This window comes from Ochlerotatus camptorhynchus, unplaced genomic scaffold (assembly GCF_037179485.1).
Source record: "Ochlerotatus camptorhynchus isolate MF236.1 unplaced genomic scaffold, CSIRO-AGI_Acam_v1.1 ptg000417l, whole genome shotgun sequence".
In the NCBI taxonomy this organism is placed as follows: domain Eukaryota; kingdom Metazoa; phylum Arthropoda; class Insecta; order Diptera; family Culicidae; genus Ochlerotatus; species Ochlerotatus camptorhynchus.
Window position 1 is genome coordinate 1,312,615 of NW_027040903.1, and position 13,602 is coordinate 1,326,216.

Consider the following 13,602-nt stretch of genomic DNA (forward strand, 5'->3'; position numbering starts at 1 on the left):
TTTGCGACGCCGGTGATGTATTGATAAGCGTGATTGCCTCTCACCGCAAAAGGCCTGGGTTCAATCCCAGTCGGTGACGCCGGGATTTTCTGAGGCATAAAATCCATGATCACGCCTTACTTCGGAACGGAAGTACAACCGTTGGTCCCGGTCTATGAGTTGATGGGCAGCCTCCCTGGCGTCGATTGCTTTGGTACTCAGTACGGAAAACAAATCAAAGCCTTTTTTACCCTTGCATTAAGGCTTCCTGCTAATGACAAGCTTATCATTAATTTCCGCCCTCTGCAACAACGGAAAATAGTTTCACCTTCATTTTTTGTTCAAAAGTCATCAACAGAGCTGCGGACACGAAGCTATTCATTCGCATTCCACAATTAGAAGCTAAATGGAATGGTTCCGAGATGAGCGTTTTAAAAGTTGTTAATTTCCTTTGCTCTATTTACTGTCTACCCCCAGGGTAAAATGGGATGGACGCTTCTCTCCAGCTGGATGCGCTTTAATTTCCCGCTATTAGTCAAAACGCGCACAGATTTAATTAGTTTGGCTCGTTGCTCTCGTCACTGGATAGTCGTCTTTGCATCAGGTAAGACTGCTTCGCAGTAAATTTTCAATTATCAAGGAAGACTGCAGCCGGAAATTTTTCTCATGAATTCTTTAGAAAAATTCCTCATTGTTTATGTAGAAAACGCCAAGCATTCGACAGTTTGCATGAAATTCCTTATACTTCTTATTAATGCGTTATTTATGAAATGAACAAGGGAATCAGGGTTTCCTACACGTGACAAATTTAAAATTTTTGATTTGTTTTTGAAACACTATTACTACCTATTTTTTGTTATTGCATACACGTAACTCAGTAACTGAGTCGAATTCAACTCAAAAGTGGGGTTATTTTGTGGGGCCTCAGATATCCTAGTCAACAAAAGCACGATATTACCAAGCCGGAGGGTTGGAGACTTTTCTCGGCTTCCCTGGTCATCGATTGATTAGGATTAGGGAAAATGGCCTATTTTCATCCTGATACACGACTGTTCAATCTCACTCAGCAAGAGTAACTTCTACTCAGATGAAAGAAAAATTTCTTAAAATGTAGGTCACTCAGCACTGAGTGTCTGCAGAAGTTCTGGAACTCATTTTCGTGATAAATGTGGGTGGTAATTATGGTAAAAGAACTTACTTTACTTTTTCTGGCCCGACGTCCCTCAGGATTACACCTGCGTCACAATGTTACGCCAACTAGCTTGGTTCGTGGCTGCTTGTCTCCAATTTCTTGACCGTCGCACACTTCTTAGATCTTGGTCCACTTCCCAACAAACAATTTGAGCTGATTTAAAGCTGAACAAGCTACTTTTTAGCTGTGGAAGCATATTTTTGCCGTTATAAGCTCTTATTCAGCTCACAATGTTTGTTGGGTTGGTCTAAACACCTTGCTCCCTGTGCTCCTCTGCGTCTTATACCGGCTGGATTCGAGACAAACACCATTTTTGCGAGATTGTTGTCTGGCATTCCTACAACGTGTCCCGCCCATCGTACCTATCGCGCTCGGTTCCTCGAGCTAACAGATATTTACTTTGTCTTCTACGTATTCACCTTTAATCCAACCTTCTCTGCTACACATTTCAGCCTGGTGTATTGCTCCGCCATGGCCCGGAACGTTCTTCCGACAATGTTCACGGCGTCAGCGAAGCAGATGAACTGGCTGGACTTATTGAAGATCGTGCCCCGCATGTTAAAGCCCGCACGTTTCATAACAACTTCTAGCGCAATGTTGAACAGGAGGCAGGAAAGACCATCGAAGTCTTTTGCGAGTTTCAAACGGGTCCGATAACGCACCCGATACCTTCACGCAGCACTGTACACAATCCATCGTAGCCTTGATCAGTCTGGTCAGTTTCTCGGGAAAACCGTTCTCGTCCATAATCTTTCATAGCTCTTCACGGTCAATAGTATCATAAGCGGCCTTGAAATCGATGAGGATCTGCCGCAACGTAAAGATTTAGTCCGTTGTCGATCGCTCGTCCACAAAACCGGCTTGATAACTTCCCACAAATAAGCTTGCTAGCGGCGATAGACGGTGAAAGATGATCTGGGAAAGCACTTTGTAGGCCGCGTTGAGAGTAGTGATAGCTCGATAGTTCTCACACGCTCACTCAGATGTTCATCGTAGTGCTGCTTCCACCTTTCAATCACGCAAAGACTTTGCGGGATGCGTTGAGTTTCCCGTAGAACTTGCGCGTTTCGTGAGAACGATACAGCTGCTGCATTTCTTCGCACTCCAGCTCTTCCAGGCGGCGCTACCGGAATAGATGATTTTGCTGTCTTCGCTTCTGTTTGTATCGCTCCACATTCTGACGGGGTCCTTGGTGCAGCATTCTCGTCCAAGCTGCGTTCTTCTCGTCCAAAACCGTCTGACATTGTTCGTCGAACCAATCGTTCCGTCCATTCCGCTCCACAAACCCAATGGCACCTTCAGCAGCGCCGTTAATGTCTGCTTTTCCGTTATTCCAGTAGTCTTCAAGAGGGGCTTCGGCGAGCTCTCCTTCAAACTACTGGAAACGGCGTCCAGAAACAGCAGCAAACCCCCGGTACAAAGAGGAAGACGAACAGATGCAGGAAAGGAGGAAGTTGCCAGAGACGATGTTTAATAAAAGACGCGCGAAGACTGAAGCAAAAGTTCCAATCGACCCGTCAAACGCGGTTCCAATCGAGCAATGTAAATAAACACGAGCACTTCGCGAGGAAAGCGTGAAGAGTATTGAGATTGCGGATTAAATTTAATTTTTGAGTTTTAAATAATTATAATTAAGTGACTTTTGGAATTTAAATAAAACACAAATAAAATCTTTTGAGATCATTTTTTTTTTATATTTACATCAATGTCAAAAAGCAAATATTTTTAAAAAATACAAAGCCGCTGATCGACTGTCAAGTTTCTAATCACTGGATTAATGACTGATGAATATACAGTCAGAACATTTTGAACTAGTTTTATGTGAAAATCGTGACAGTCTTCAAAAATAGTTTATTCACCAGCTCTATTCTCGTTATATTCTCACAAAATATGCACTCCAGTGCAACGAAAAACATATACACAGGCCCTGTAACATTGATCAAGGCGTTTCCGGTGTAATCTGTCAAGATAGTAAATTTGGGGAAAAATGTCTAAACAGGCATGTCTCGATTTCTTTTTAAAGGGACGTATCTGCTTTTATAAACAATGCATTTGATCGTCAGTTTGGCGTAACTGGTAGCTCACCCATGGCGGCATTAGCAACAATCAATACGAAACTAACGATTTTAAATTGGCTCACTACTTGACTAGCCTATTGGTCCCAAGCAAATCGATTAACGTTTCCAATTCTAGTCAAAACCCTAGTACTACATAATGTTTGTTTTGATTCGCTATGAAAGTTAGACAGATAAAATGAGGGGTTGATTGATTTTCCTATGTTTCGAGGGGTGAATCGATTCGCTTGGGACCGAAGATAGTACCAGAGCTGAGCCAAAAAGTTGAGCACGTTTCTTCGGGACCTACTAGTCTTAGAGTTACCACTATGGTATTAGCATGCGTGGGTGAGCTACCAGTTATGCCAAATCGACGAGCAAATGCATTGTTTTCAAAAGCAGTTACGTCCTTTGGAAAAAAAAAAATCGAGATCTCATCCATACAGGGTAGGAAGCATGAATCGCAGATTGCATAATTTTGTGCAACGCTCTGTCAAATATCCCCACCAATGCAGTATACTTGTTTTCACTCAGTGTTGTCAAAAAATAATTATTCAAGTACTTGGTTGGAATATCGATACTACTGAGACGATGAAAAAGATATTCGCTCAAATTTAAAGTCACTCGAAGTAAACACAAAATTGCGGGTTACCAAACCTTGCAGACAAAATAACTTTGTTGGCCGTGCAACCAGATTTACTTTTATTCTCTCCGCGCGTCTCTTATAAAACATCGTATCTGGAAGTTGCAAGCACGGGAGAGTGTCGCTAAGTCGCCGCGCAAGAAGAAGATCTCGTAGTGCATAATATGTAGGTATATTGAATACAATTTTTTTTAATTGTTTTTCGGCTTCCTTGAGTTGTTTTTACGGAATTTAAGCCTACTAAATAAACGAAATGGAAAAGAAAAAATTGTACGGCTGACCATTTCTCAATGACATATAAACAACTTTAGTTCAAGTATGAAATAAATACTTTGAAATCTCTCATAAGTGTTCTTAAGTATTTGTAAGTGTTTTAAATCTTCGATTATTCTCAGCGTAGTGACCGGTTGCTATTGTTTATTGTATGCTCCGTGAATCCGTTTAATTTATTTCTATTTTTTATGTTTATTTTTTTTTTATTTTTTTTTTTAGTCCTGGGTCATTTGTGGCTTGTCCGGGGGTGAGATTTGAACTCGTGACTTTGGAGTGAGAGGAATGGATGCTAACCACTTCGCCGAGGTCGCCCCTGTCGTCAATCCGTTAGTTTTCGTCGCATATTAAGTTACATTAATTATACTTCTATTTTTTTTAATTGAAATGAAAAGCGAGAATGGGTAAGAATTTAAATTATGCGTATGCTTATGTTAGTGAAAAAAAGCTTCTGGACATAAAATTTGTGTTTTTTGAATTGCTGATGGTTTTGAACTGACTCAACTGAACTCAATTGCAAAGCCGTTCTCGATTTTCCGAAGAAATAAGGAACCGTTGATTAATATGGCGGAGCCAAGATTGTCAACAAGTGTCTCCGACAGAGGACAGAGATTTTCGAGGAAGACATCTGGAGAAGAAAGACAATTACTTTGAGCGGCATTAGATGGTTGGTCGGAGGACATTATGGAGCACACTGTCTAGTCTAGTCTAGTCTAGTCTACACATACACAGCCAGTACTTGAAAGAATCCTGGAAAATGATACATCTATCATTTTTCTTGTCATTATTAATGCCTGCTGCACATCAAGGATGTGAAACAAACAATAAAGCGGCCAGGCCTACTGTGTAGCGTTTAGTTAATTTTTGTGGAAGTGAATGTTTACCATGTCTACTTAATAAGTATAGACAGCGGTTAACATTTAATCCACAGGTAATCAAAGAGCGGGGACATACCGTACCAACCGCTCCGTATGCAGGATTTGAAAATAGGCTATATAAATCGTTGGGAGTGACAGAGCTAAGAAAGTTAATGTACACTCCTTGGTTGTCCGATCTCCTGGGATGGAACACAGGTATTTACCCCTTGTGTTCGAGCGTACAGTCCTCCCTCCGTACAAGCGTGGACCTCAGTCGACCTCAGTCGAAGGACAACAGAGAGCGGTGTGCGGACGTAACCCATACGGAGGGAATGCTGTATTCGCCTAGGTTATAGCGCCCTTGCTCGCTATTCGTTATTCGCTGTCTACAATGAGAAGAAACAATGCATGAAATTTATAGTGAGTAATTTTATAGAATATATATATATATATATATTTGACTTTAATTGATATATATATTAGCCGTCACGATTGAATGCGCATGTTTAAACAACGTTGATCCAGGTACCTATCATATAAATTTGCCTATAATCCAGTTATGATTATTGTCAATAATATGTACTTACATTTCGATAAAGATGATGCTGCCTACTTTACCTGTTATGTGATACTTATCATCACAGAGTCCAACCTTGAATCGCAGACCAGGTCCACTAACAAAACAAGGGGTTTATGGTCTTCTTCTTCTTCTTCAGGTTCGCTCACCACCCGGAATGAAGGCACGGTGCGGTTAGTAATATCAAACAGTGTTACATGCAAACGAAAAAACGAAAAAACGAAAAAGAGATACAACCAGGATTAGTTTTTTAAAGTAATAGTTTCATCTGAATACCCGACTAACCATATCTCAGTGACATTGTACCACTCTGAACCCACACCTAAAGCAATTTTGTGATTATATGGTTACTTTGGTTGAAATGTTGTGCAAGTACCAGAGGTTCAACAACGCCCAACTATGGACAGCTCAATGTTAATACCATTTACTCTTTGAATCAGCTTACACCAACATGATAATCTACTAAGAAACATCTAAGAATGTATAGAGATAAAGTTCAAAAATACAGTTTTAACTGATGGTACTTTATAAACGTCAAACTGTTCAATATTGGACCCTGCCAACACACGGCGCCTGCACGGCAATGTGGGCCGTCAGAATGGTCCATCGGTTGCGAAGTGAAGTGCTTCTTAAACTGAAGCGATACATTTCTCAATATTTCAACGTTATCCTAACGTAAACTTAATATTATCACCCATATGCCTGTCCACGCCCGAAACCCATCCACCACACAAAATCAAATAAAAATGTTTCTGTATGGCAAACACGTCCAGACATAAACGAGAATATGGGTGTATATCTTCACTGTAACAACTACGGGTAATCATCGAAAATACTTGCATTTTACTCAGGCACTTTTGAGCAAACTGCAATCACTCTCTCATACTCGTAATGTGCCACGACCAAATTGGCACAACGACGCCCTATACGCTCTCTGACCAAAGCGCAGGGGGAGGACATTATGGAGCACACTGTGGTTAAAAATATCATCGACGACCAGAAAATGTCTCGATGGCAGATTATGGAGACATTGAAGAATGCCAATCTAACTTAAATACCTAACCTAATGTTTGAACTTCCAAAGCTTAAGACCAAGCCTATGTTACACATAATTTTGGCCTAGCGTAGTCGCAAGTAGTGCAAGTAGGGGGAAGAAGGGATTGCAATTGTCACTTCGGTTTGATCGTGTCGCTTTTCAGGGAACATCAGAAAACTGGGTTACATCAGACTGGTATGCTAATTTAATAACCATCCTGCTATTTGTTGAACGTTTCATTTGATTGAGGATTGCTAAAACCCTAGCATCGTCAGCATTCTGATCCGTAGTGGCAACTAGATTATCTTGGTTGATTCGAAGCGTTTCGTACATCTAGATTGTTCCAGAGCACGAAACGCAGAAGAAGTTGAATGGTTGGTTGGTCTTATGAAGAATAATCGCGGTCGATGGAAAACTACGAGTTGCGACTCTTTGGATGTTACAAGCTCAACGCAAGTACAATGCGAATGGTACGGACTACGGAAAGCCTTCACAACTTCTGATTATGCTTCGATTGGCCTAAACGTCTTAGGTTAGTGTTACATTGCCGTGTATAACGGATAAACAATACATTCACTTAACGCAACAATCAATAAAATCGAACGAACGAGTGGAACGAACGAGTGGAAAGAAATTCTTCCTATAACATGCCGAAAGAATCATGCTAATTGGGGTCAGTAACAACCCCATAGCGTGAAATATTTAATAGTGCATGCATAATGTGAAACCAGTGCAATTCGGTTCCAAAATGGGGCGGATTTATTTTCCAACTTAAAGTTTCATCTACCCTGGAATCGCGAATTCCACGGTGTCGCGAGTGATTAAGCGGTTCGAGGAACGGTTGACCACCGATTGGAAGCCCAGAAGTGAAGGAAAAAGTATTCCGTACAACACCAAAAATCACAACCGCGTAGTTGGGGCCTTCAACCGAAATCCGAACGCCTCCGTTAGGGATGTGGCTAAGAAGCTGCACCTAAACCGAAGTTTTGTCCAGAAGGCCAAAACTAAGGCTGGGCTTCGAACGTTCAAGGTACAAAAGGCCCCTAATCGCGACGAGAAGCAGAACAAGTCCGCCAAAATCCGTGCCAGGAAGTTGTACCTCAACATGCTGACGAAAGTTGAATGCTGCATCATGGACGACGAAACATATGTGAAGGCCGACTTCAAACAGATCTCCGGCAACCTGTTTTTCACGGCCAAGGATAAGTTCAGCGTTCCGGAGCATGTCCGCACTCAGAAGATGTCCAAATTTGCGAAGAAATTCCTGGTTTGGCAAGCCATCTGCACGTGCGGGAAGCGGAGTGCACCTTTCGTGACCCAGGACACGATGAACGGACAGGTGTACATAAAAGAGTGCCTCCAGAAGCGGCTGCTTCCTCTCCTGAAGGCCCACAACGTCCCAACAATCTTCTGGCCGGATTTGGCGTCATGCCACTACTCCAAGGACCTGCTGAAGTGGTATGTGGACAATAAGGTCAATTTCGTGCCGAAAATGTTCAACCCTCCCAACACTCCGGAGCTCCGCCCCATCGAGAAGTACTGGGCGATTATGAAGCAGCACCTTCTTAAACGACCTAAGGTAGTGAAGACAGTCGAGGAACTGAAGAAAGTATGGGTTTACATGCAAAAAACGGTTGATTCACAGGTTGTGCAGAATCTTATGGCCGGGGTTAAGGCCAAGGTGCGGGCATTTGCGTATGGACTGTAAATAAAATACGAGTAAAATGGTAAAATGAAGTTTAATAGTTATTTCTCAATCCCTGAAAATTTGATGGCAATCGGATGAAAACTCGAATTTTGCGAATCAATTTTGTGTGTGGCAATTTCATCGTGGACACCCTTTAGATGAATAACAAAAGCAATGCAATGCGTTCATTTAGGTAATTGCATGAAGGAATCATTTTCTACCTCTAATTTCCTAGTTCTGAAAATTCTCGAATTAAGCGATTTTCACAGACAAGGGATATCATTACAAACATGAACTCAATATTTGAGCTTGATTTATTGTTGGTCTTTAAAGTAGTGTAAACAACTTTCTGAATATTTTATGCATGGTAAACATTGTTTTCAAAATTGAGTAAAATTGAGTTAAAATACACTTTTAAACATATTGAATTTATTTATGCCGCCTCATATTATCCTATAAATCTCTCTAAAGTTTCCCAACGGTCACCTATTGTCTGTAAAAACATAATTGACAATGCCACCAATACACTAGTATGATAAACTATGGAAGTGATCAGGATACATTAGATAAAGCAGCAGTCAATTTCAATTCGTTCCTACTTCGTGCAAACATGCATTTCACTGCATATGATGCATATAACTACTCGCATGCAAAATATACATCATATTCCATATCATAAATAACATATTGGGTAGGTAGGAGGACTGTATCATTGGAATGTACCAATTGATGAAATTAGTAAATGGATGCTTCCATTGCTCACTTAGCCATAGGCGTACCTCCGCTAAAAGGCATTGAATTTGATGCTAAAATAGCTCTTTCCACACCATTTCGATTGCTGGGAGTTATCCGTGAACGTTTTAGCATTGATCCACCTATCATCATCCCTAGCCAAGTGTAACAATATGGTCTGTTGCGTCTTTTGAAGGCCGAGAAAGCAATAAGCATTAATCACAGAAAAAAAAATCATGAACAATTTAACAGTCAATGCATATTTTCCATCATGCAACGATTACAATTTTCATAAGTTTTCCACTGATGCTTTATTAATTCCATATCTTCGTTCGATTCAGGGTAATATGTTGATCATTTTGTATTTTTTCTTGCTGTGTTGGCATCATCCCACGCCAATGCTCTTATCGGTGTGTATGCGCAATGCAATACGCCTCGGTATCCATTCATCTGTTAAAATCAAGATACAATTAGGCATCGCACCACACCGTGGTAGACGTGCTAACGCTTGCCGCCTTTGGCAAAAGTTATCAGTTTCAGTTACAAAGGAACCAACACGTTGGAAAGGTGATGGTCAATGCTCAGTTTGATGATTGTTAGAGACATTGCACACAGTTCGAAAACGTAGTGTAAACTTCTATTCAATATGATGCACACTTGTTACCAATACACTGGTAACATTTCCTTGCAGTCAAATGCTACATCCAGGTGGACATAGTCAACTCAATAAAATAAAATAATTATATTAGATTAGTTATTAATAAATTAAACTAGTGGCACATTAGATTAGGAGTTAAAATTAGAGTAAAAAGAAAAGGAAACAAAAATAGGTACAAACACCCCATAAAGACAGCTTACATCTCTGCCTACACATCAGCAGGCGAAATTGACCTGTCAGTTTATTTTGGCATATAAATATCCGGACAAGAGAGAGAGAGAGAAGGAAGAAGAGTAGATCGAGGGAGAGAGAGGGTGAAACACAAAAAGGGAGACGAGAGCTAGTTGCTGAAAAAACGGGGAGACAGTTTCCAACCACCGGAGAACACGGATCGAAAAAAAATTGAACGATAGAAGAAAAGTTGGTTAGGAAAAGGAAGAGGAGTGAAGAAGACTGGGACAGAACGTAGTTCGGAGTGGTTCCCCAGCGTGTGATCGATCCGCCGGAGTTTTCGCGTGAAGTGGAGAGGACGAACATCCTAACCGACGTTATCGGTGCAGTGGATCCCCGGTGAAGCAATTTGCCCGGTAGTTCGGCGAGCCCAGTGTTAGTGTGTGACGAGCGTTGAGCCATTGCCGCACCACACGTGGCGGGTGAGTGGTAACGGACGTTGTGGAGGTGAGGATTTGGCCAGGTCCGTGTGGGTTCGCCCCCGCTGGTTGGATCCAATATCCGATACGTTACCGCCCCGTTAGCGAGCACAAGGGACGTCGGACCGAAGACACGCACCACGTGAAATCGAGTCAGCCCGTAACCTCGAAGCCGATCCGCTGTCGAAGACGAAGAAGAAGTCATCGGCGAGTCCCGTGCTGGTGGTGGACGAGCGTCGTACTATTGCCGTACCACACGCGTCGGGTGAGTGGTAGCCGAAGCCTTGGAGGTGAGGGTCTAGTGAGGTCTGGCGGGTCCGCCCCCGCTTGCTAGTGCCCAATATCCGATGTGCTACCACCCCGGAAGCGAGCACGAGGAACGTCGACAGGAGTACCAGCATCGGACCAGATCCCGGAAACCCAGCAGAACCACCAGCTCGCTAAGGTAACGCCAAGCTCTCTCTCTCAGCATGCATGCTTAAAAAAAAACAACGGCCGCAACGAACCCCCCCTTAACAATATGTATCCTTTGTTAAATAAAAAAATGTAAATCAGATAATTTATAGTGTTTGTGCCACTATCCCTCAATAAGAAGTCCCTGCATGTAGTCCGACTGTGTGGTTGTTTTCCCCTTCGATTTTGAAACGGGTTGTGAGTCCACCGAACAGGAAGCCGGCCTTGAGATAGAGGTAAGAGTACCCGGTTCGAGCTAGCCGCTACTTACAATTGGCGATCCACGTAATTGAATACAATATTCTCAATTCCACGAATTGAGAATATTTTCACCTGTTCGGGGAGACTCACGATCTTTCTGCGGTTGATCGTGAACACTCCACTTCGTTTTACCATTTGGGTGCTTGAGGTTTAAAAAGACAAAGTCTATTTGATCATTAAAACAAATCTGTATCTCATAATTACTTTCTATTTTGAATTAAAAAAATATATATCCTCGTTTCTATTGATTATATTGTTGCATTTGTAAATATTCTACTTTTAAGTTACTATAAAATTTAATCAACGTTGAATTGCTTTTCTGAATTTCTAGAATAAGTTTGTAAATGAGTTTGGTTTATGATAATTAATAGGTTTAGATTAGGATTGTGAAATTGATTGAACTGGAATAATGGCTGAAGGAGGTCAGAGTGTTGAACTGCAAGAAGAAGATCTAGATAGACTATTTTATGACATTCGTGTTGACCATCTTAATGGAGATGAGCTTGATTTTGAGTTAGAAATCCGGGATATCGTGTTTGGTCGAGATGATTCGATGTCAAGAAAACGTAGAGCATTGAGAGAAAAGTTGAAGGTAGAAAAAGAAGATCCGACCGTGGACGAAAGGGTACTTAGAAGGGATCCATACGAGGAGGTAGTTAACTGTGAGATCAAATTGCAACAAATTGATGCAATTGCAAGCAATACGACAAAGGATTTACCTCCAAGGTGTCAGTCTGCGTTACTTCAATTAGGAAGAAAAGTGAAATTGCTTAGGAAATATTTGGGACTGGAAGGTCAATATCAGTTGGACCACATTCAAAAAAGGATTTTGGGTTACCTGAATGAATTTTGTTACAACAAGCGCCAACCGACGGTAAATGCCGGATTGGGCTTAGAGAAATTGTTTGACGAATCAACTAATCAGAATGTGACTACGGGAACAACCTTAGAGTCGACGACCCCTATAGTGGTTCAGACAACTCAAGCTCAAACTAATAAATCAACTTCATCTGAATATGACATTCTTGAGTCATTGTCTCGGTTAGGTTTGCTGGAATCTGAAGATCCAGAGGCTGATGATGTCAGAGATGGACTGTTGAAATTAGAACAGGAACTTTATCGGTTGCGGAGATTTCAGGAAGTGTATTACCTACGACAGAATGACTCAGTTCAGCATTCAGCTACCTACACGGGTACCATCCCAAAGAAATCCTCTCTCAATTCAGGTACGGGAAAACAAGTTAAATTCACAGAGCCAATTTCTTGGGCTCCGTCATCTCAACCTTATACCCAATCTCAAATGGTATACACTCCTATTCCCAATGGTTTAGGGACAGTAACTCAATCGAGAGAAAACTGGGGAACTCCCGAGGGGATAAGACAGCCTCCAGTTATAAATACAAAAACGAACCCAACCATATCCAATACAGCTCCTCGGGTAGCATCATCAATTAGCTCGAGTGCTAGCTACAAATGGCCACCGACGGCTAATAACTTACCGTTTTCGAACCACACTCCCATTCATACAACCAGGGCTGAGGCTTGCTTGTCCACAGGTAATGATCCCTCAGGCTATTACCAACCATTAAGGACCGATGACTGGTCGCGTGACTGGTTACCTAGTACGTCGTCCACTTCGTTTATCCCACATTCCATACCGAATCCGATTCCAGGGGTGAATCAGTTCCAAACTCACTATCTGAAGCCAGGCTTGAATCAGACGCCGTTTCCAGGAATGTTCTCTGGGATGAATCCCACTCAGGTTCCGCTCGTTCCAGGATTTGAGGAATATTTTCCACCTCGGCCGACTTACCCACCGGTTACAGTTTCAGATGCTATACCCAATCATCCCGGCTTTCCTCCGCAGTTCCGCATAGACACATCCCAAGGGTTCAACTCTCGAAAATCGTTGCCAGTGTCCAAATGGAAAATCGGTAAATATGACGGTTCAGATCAGGGGTTAAAACTAAATGAGTTTCTGCATTTAGTTACTCAGCTAGCTTTATCCGAGAATGTTTCGGAAGCGGAGCTCTTCAATTCAGCTTTTCACCTCTTTACAGGACCTGCCTTGAATTGGTATATGTCCATGAGATCGGCGGGACGCCTGAGGAATTGGACTCATTTAGTTTTCGAGCTTCGCAAGGCATTTGTCCATCCAGAACTGGATTCTCTCGTACGGGCTAGGATTTATCAAAGACGCCAGCAACGCAACGAAACTTTTCAGGATTTTTACTACGACATGGAAAGCATGTTTCGGTCCATGATCAATTCGATGACCGAGGGAGAAATGTTAGATGTCCTTAGGAGAAACATGAGAACGGATTATAAGAAAGCATTATTGTGGAAACCCATTTTTAGTCTGTCAGAGTTGCTAGATGCGGGGCATCAAATAGACGCTTCGAACTTTTCCCTGTTCGCTAAAGTATTTGGCACCGAAAAGTCGGCCCATGCAGTCTCTGTAGGAAATAACAACCGTGAAGGGAACAATAATCCAAATCGTACGCAATCTAACCCACGACCTCAGGACAAATTCATTCCCAAAAATAAGGAGGG